Here is a 7,431-nt window from a genome sequence, read left to right as displayed (position 1 = left end):
GGTGCTGCACAATCCTCACACCCATCCGTGTCTACTCTAGCAATCCTGGGTAAGTAGATGGCACAGCTTCAGTAGTTCGGAATGACTGGAGGGACCTGAGAGCCCTCCCCCTCTCCAGCTGCATTGGACTTAGCTCCAGGGGAAGAGTCAAATGAATACTGATTTCACTCTCCCCGACTTCAGCCTGACTACATTACCCTGTTCCTGCGTTAGTCAACATGCGGTAAAAAAATGGCACAGAATTCTATTTAGATATGTGCAGCTAGTTGTCCACCATGAAGCAGCAGTCACATATCACCTGTGTACTCTTGTTAGTTACCTCAAACCACAACAAGATTGCAAATGAAAGCTTCTTCACCCTGCGTTTACAGTCCACATTGCCATTCAGCACTCCCAGTGCCAGAGCTCACTGCTTGTGGTATCTATAAATTTGAATCAGAAGAAGAGACACCCAGGCAAATAATCTAACCCTGGGTCTTCTTTCACAAACTCCCACTTCCCCATGACTGTTTAGTTTCAGATCACTTCATTCGTTCCTGAGTTTCCCATGAAGTCACATGCCACTGACAAGCTGGTAAATGAACCCTGCTTCCCCCCAAAGGCGACGTCCCTCTGAACCCAGACTTTCTGGGGGCAGCAGGGCAGGACAGAGCTTGGAGACGAAAAGAGGTGAAGACAAACTCCCAACCTCTAAATGTAGCATGTGTAGGGCCTGTTACCCAGGAAGATATTAGGCCATCCCGGTCAGTCTGAGTTACTGTTTTATTATGGTAAAATACATGTAACAAAATAGTTATTTTAATCATTTATAAGTGTGTATAAGTTTTGGTATGTTATGCTTTTGTTTTTGTTCACCTCTATGTATTTTATAATTTCTTTTATGATTTCTTTTTGACCCATTGGCTGCTTAAGAACATGTTGTTTAGTTTTTGCCTATTTGTGAATTTTCTAATATTCTTTCTGTTATTGATTTCTAACTTCATCTCATTGGGGTTAGAAAAGATATTTTGTATGATGTTTATCTTTTAAAATTTATTGAGACTTGTTTTGTGGCTGAATACTCATTCATCCTAGAACCTGTCCTTGTGCACTTGAGAAGAAAGTCCTTTCTACTGCTACTGGATAGTTTCTAGATATGTCTTTTTGTCTGATTTGTTAACCATTTGTCCAAGCTCTCTATTTCCTTTCTTATCTTCCTTCTATCTGTTAAAAGTATTGAAGTCTTTCAATTGGGTATTGAAGTGTCCAACTATTGGATATTGAAGTCTCCAACTATTATTGTAAAACTATTTCTCCCTTCAATTCTGTCAACTTTTGCATGAAAACTGTAGAGTCTATTATTAAAATGTCATTAGGTCTTTTAATTATTATATATGTTCTTGCTATATTGAACATTTTGACCTTTTGTTAATATAGTATATCCTTCTTTGTCTCTTGTAATCTTTTTTTCTTTTGGAGTTAAAGTCTATTTTGTCTGATATTAGTATATTCACTTCTTTTCTGATTATCATTTATAGGGATAGGGAATATCTTTTGCCATCCTTTCACATTTTATCTGATTTTGTCATTGGACCTAAAATGCCAGAGGTCCCCATCTCAGCATCAAGACCCAGCTCCACCAACTGTTTGCAAGATTCAGTGATGGGTGCTTCAGGCCAAACAATCAGCAAGGCAGGAACACAACACCACCCATCAGCAAACAGGCTGCTTAAAGTTGCACTAAGTTCATAGATACCCCCAAACACATCCCCTGACATGGTCCTGCCAACCAGAGGAATAAGATTCAGCTCCAGCCACCAGAGACCATGCACCAGGCTCTACCACCAGGAAGCCTAGACAAGCCCCTGGACAACTTCACCTACCAGGGGGCAGACACCCGACCCTGAGCTGTGAAGAGGAGACCACAAACACAGTAAGTCAGACAAAATGAAATGGCTGAGAAATATGTTGCAGACAGAGGAGCAAGGTAAGAGCCAACAAGACAAAATAAATAAGGAAGACATGGGCCATCTACCTGAAAAATAATTCAGAATAGTGATAGTAAAGATGATCCAAGATCTCAGAAATAGAACAAAGGAACAGACTGAGAAGATACAGAAATGTTTAACAAGTAACTTGAAGGACTAAAGAGCAAGCAGTGATGAACCATAGAATAACTAATTGAAAAATACACTAGAGGGAATCAATAGCACAATAACTGAGGCAGAAAAATGGATAAGTGAATTGGAAGATAGACTGGTGGAAATAACTTTCACAGAACAGAAGAAAGAAAAAAGAATGAAAAGAAATGAAGACAATCTCAGAGACTCTTGGGACAACATTAAATACACTAACATTTGATTTATAGGGGTCCCAGAAAAAGAAGAGAAAGAGTCTGAGAAAATGTTTGAGAAGATTGTAGTCAAAAAGTTCCCTAATATAGGAAAGGAAATAGTCACCCAAGTCCAGGAAGCACAGAAAGTCCTATACAGGATACACCCAAAGAGAAACATGCTGAAACATATATTAATCAATCTAACAAAAATTAGATACAATAAAGATATTAAAAACAGCAAGGTTAAAGCAACAAGTAATGTACAAGGGAATCCCCATAAGATTATCAGCTGATTTTTCAGCAGAAACTCTGCAGGTCAAAAGAGGGTGGCAGGATATATTTAAAATGATGAAAGGGAAAAACCTACAACCAAGATTACTCTACCCAGCAGGGAGCTCATTCAGATTTGACAGAGGAATCAAAAGCAAAAGCACAGAATTCAGTACCACCAAGCCAAATTTATGACAAATGTTAAAGGAACTTCTCTAGGTAGGAAATGCAAGAGAAGGAAAAGACTTATGTAAACAACCCAAAACAGTTAAGAAAATGCCAATAGGAACATACATATCAATAATTACCATAAATGTAAATGCATTAAATACTCCAATCAAAAGACATAGACTGGCTGAATGTATACAAACACAAGATCCATGTATATGCTGTGTACAAGAGACCCACCTCGGACTAGCGACACACACAGACTCAAAGTGAAAGGATGGGAAAAAATGCTCCACACAAATGGAAATTGAAAAGAAGCTGGAGTAATAATACTCATATCAGACAAAGTAGACTTTAAAATAAAGACCATTATAAGAGACAAGAAGGGACACTACACAGCAATGAAGGGATTGGTCCAAGAAAAATACATGAGAATTGAAAAATATGTGCACACAGCACAGGTGCACCTCAGTAGGTAAGGCAAATGTTAGCAGCCATAAAAGGGGAAATCAATAATAACACAATAATAGTGGGGGACTTGAACACTCCACTTACACTCATGGATAGACCACTCAGACAGAAAGCTAATATGGAAACACAAACCTTAAATGACACATTAGACCAGGCAGATATAATTGGTATTTATAGGATATCCCACCAGAAGCAGCAGATTCTCTTCTCAAGCGTGCAGGATCATTCTCCAAGATAGAAAACATCTTGGATCCCAAACCAAACCTCAGTAAAGTTAAGAAAATTGAAATCATGTCAAGAATCCTTCCATTTTTTTTAAGTTATGAGATTAGAAATCAATCACAGGAAAATAAATGACAACTCACAAACACATGGAGGGGAAACCCTATGTTACTAAATAATCAATGGATTACTGAAGGAATTAAAGAGGAAATAAAAAAATACCTTGAGACAAAAGACAATGAAAGCACAATAATCCAAAACTATGGGATGCAGCACAAACTGTTCTAAGAGGGAAATTTATAGCAATAGAATCTTACCTCAAGAAAAAAGAAAAATCTCAAACAACTTATCCTTACATCTGAAACAACTAGAGAGAGACAAACAAACAAAATCCAAAGTTAGTACAGCACAGGAAACTCTACTGAATAATCTGTGGTGACCTAAATGGAAACGAAATCTAAAATAAGTAGACATGTGTATTCATACAACCAATTCACTTTGCTGTACAACAGAAACTAACACAATATTTTAAAGCAACTCCAGTAAAAGAAAATTATTTGAGCATAAGGTATAAAAATTCATGAAATAAAACACCATAAGGAGAACAAATAAATAAAATTAATCTCCTGTAGACAACATATAGTTGCATTATGCTTTTTAAACCCCATATTCTTCCAAATTCTCTGTTTGGGTTGTAGAGTTTAACCTATTTGCATTTAAAATAATTACTGGAAAAGAGGAACTTACTGCTGCCATTTTGCTATTTGTTTTCTACACAAATTATAGCTTTCCCCCTCATTTCCTCCATTAATGCCTTATTTGTGTTCAGTTAAATTTTTTTTTAGTGTAACATTTTTATTTCTATTGACATTTTCTTACATGTGAAATCTATAAACATTTTCTTTTAGGTAACCATTAAATTTAAATCCTAAAGTTATAACAGTCTAATTAGAATTTATACCAACTTCAATAGCAAACATGCACCATGTCTTCTCCTTAATAATATGAAGGAGCAATCTAGTCAGAACACAGAACCCCAGCATTTGGAGGAGAAGATCCTTACTGCACACTCTGGTTCTAGAAAGTCATGCCAGAAATTGGGTTTCTATCCTTACAGATGTCTGCCAGTGAGGGCAAGTAGGAGATGGGTGGCTGCCATCATGCTGAAGGCTGAAATATTATAGACAGAAATTAACTGCAACTTATCAGCCAAGTTGTTTCCTAAAAACCACAAGTGTTCAAATAAACTTCAGAACTACAGCTTGGTCACTTCACACTGTTTCTGCCAGTATAATTGCTATTTGGCTGGAGAAATAGACACTTGCTAGTTCTCTACTCCATCATCTTCTCTGACATCATGCCTGACTTAGGTTTTGGAAGGATCACTCTGGCTGCTATATTGAATGTGGACCATATTGTAGTATGGACGCCATTTAGAAAGTTACTGGAGTAGGGATGCAATGTAAAGCCTGATACATGTAATTAACACTGCAGACTGTTTTATACAAAAATTGTTAAGAGAGTAAATCCTAAGCAATCTCATCCCAAGGAAAAAATTATTTTTTATTTCTTTTATAGTATATCTTTATGAGATGATGGATGCTCCCAAAACTTATTGCAATAATCATTTCATGATGTATGTAAGTCAAATCATTATGCCGTATACCTTAGACTATATATCGCAATAAAACTGAAAGGAAAAGAATAGTAAATGCTAGGGTTGAATATTATATTAAAATCCTATTTCTTTACAAAAATGAAGTTAATGAAGTGTTTAGGTGAGAGACTGTGGTGACTTATACCAGAATGGTAGCAGGGAAATGGTGAGAACTTTCAAATTCTGGATATACTTTGAAGGTAAAAGCAAAGATTTCTTAATGCCATTGAGTGTGGGAAGAGAAAGACTATGAGAGAGAAAGGAGTCAAGGTTGGTATCAGTTTGTTTGTTTTTTTAAATCAAAACAACTGGAGTGAACAAGTTGCCATCCACTACGATGGAGCAAATTCAGGAGCGCTTAGAACTTGAGATGTCCATGTGACAGGTGTGTTGAAATAGGCATCTGCGGTTCAAGAGTGAAGTCTGATCTAGAAATGCAGATTTGTGAATAATGACACATAGGTGTCATTCCACAGGTGGAACTTAAACCTGTGAGACCAGATAACATCACCAAAGAAGTGAGTATAAATGGTAAAGACAATGAAGGATCAGATCCTGGGGCACCATAACACAAAAAGGGATGAAGAAAGAGAGAATGAACCAGCAAAATAAACCAACAGTGACCAGTGAAATAGGAAGACTATCAAGAAAGTGCTATGTCTTAAAAGACAACAGAAGAGATTCTTTTAAGAAGAGGGTGAGCAATCCATTGGTGATAACATGAGAGTAGTTTTGGTTGAATCATGGGGATGAAAGTTTCACTGGGGTGGATTTAAAGAGTACAGAAGGAGAGGAATTACCAACGGTGGGTATCACAGCAATTTTAAGGAAGTTTTCCACAAAGGAGGGTAAAAAATTGGGTAGTAGGTTGAAGGAAGTGTACCAAGATTAAGTGTTTCAAAATGGAGAGTTAACAATGTGTGTGTTCAGCAGTTGGTAACAATCCAGTGGAAATTGCATTATTGGTGCTGTGAAGGAGAGAGAAGGAAGGACAACTGCTGGGGAAATCCTCAGAAGGAGGTAACAGGTGGTGAATTCAGTGCACAGGTTGAAAGAGTGGTGCTTGACAGGAGCTTGAACAGTTCATCCAGGTCATAAGAAAGCAGATGGATGGCGTCTTGGTAGAGATGGTAGTAATGGTGGGAATCCAGAGTTTCACTTCTGGTTGCTTGAATTTTCATAATAAGGAAGAGGGCAAGATCATCAGCTCAGAGTGAAGACAGGGGATCAAGTGACAATGAATGGGTTGTTTGGCAGAGTGACTTGAATAAAGACCTATACCCTATTGCCAGCTGGGTGGTCACAATGAGACCACCCGCATAATCGCATCACTTACTCCAGTTACATCCAGCTGCCCAGAGGGTTGGATCCAACCTGTGCTCTGTTTTTTGGCAAGTGAGTACAATGAAGCAAAACAGGAGCAACAGTTGAGGACGTGTGCCAGGGGATGATTAAAATGACTGACCATAAGTTTAAACACGAGAAAGGACAAGAAGTGGGGAATGGACAGTGGAAGAGTGGCAGAATAACAGATCAGAAGTCCTAGATGCCAAGGATTGTTGGGACTAGCTTATTGAAGGAAGAACTGGAGGTGTGCCAGAGAGTAGAATGGAAGAGTGATTATGAAAGATTTACTATCAGTAAAAATGACAGGGTAGGGTATGACCTGATAGCATGTGACGAATGCGGGGTGAAGAACCATATCATCAGAGACTCTGCTTTCTTTTCTTACCAGTTCAGGGCTTGGGTCGGAGTTAGCACTCAACGAACATCTGTTTAATGAATGGGGAATGACTGACAACCAACCCTAGGCAATTCTGATTGATTTCCTATCCTTTCTGTCCCGTCCCCATTGTTCGCAGTCCAGAATTGCTCAGGCAGAATTGTTTTAGATCAATGAGAATTAGCACAGGTGACCCTTGGCACAAAGCCTGCACAGTTTCTAATAGTGACTCGCTCTCTCTCTCTCTTTTTTTTTTAAGTGCACATTTAACACTTTCTTGTGCAGAGGCTTCCAGGATCTAGAATTGTTCTACTCTTACCTGCCTATGCATATCCTCCAACTCTAAAAAGTCTCTCTGGGAAAGGAATAATATTGCTTATTTACTCTTCAGTATGAGTAATCTCCAAAAAATAATGAATACATTTAAATTAGGGTAATAAAACGTTTGGATTTCCCTGATGGCTCAGTGGTGAAGAATCCACCTGCCAATGCAGGAGACATTGGTTCCATCCCTGGGTTGGAAAGATCTCCTGGAGGAGCGAATGGCAACCCACTCCAGTATTCTTGCCTGGGAAATCCCATGGACAGAGGAGCCTGGCAGCTACA

This window comes from Muntiacus reevesi, chromosome 3 (assembly GCF_963930625.1).
Source record: "Muntiacus reevesi chromosome 3, mMunRee1.1, whole genome shotgun sequence".
In the NCBI taxonomy this organism is placed as follows: domain Eukaryota; kingdom Metazoa; phylum Chordata; class Mammalia; order Artiodactyla; family Cervidae; genus Muntiacus; species Muntiacus reevesi.
Note: the sequence above shows the minus strand (reverse complement) of the source record.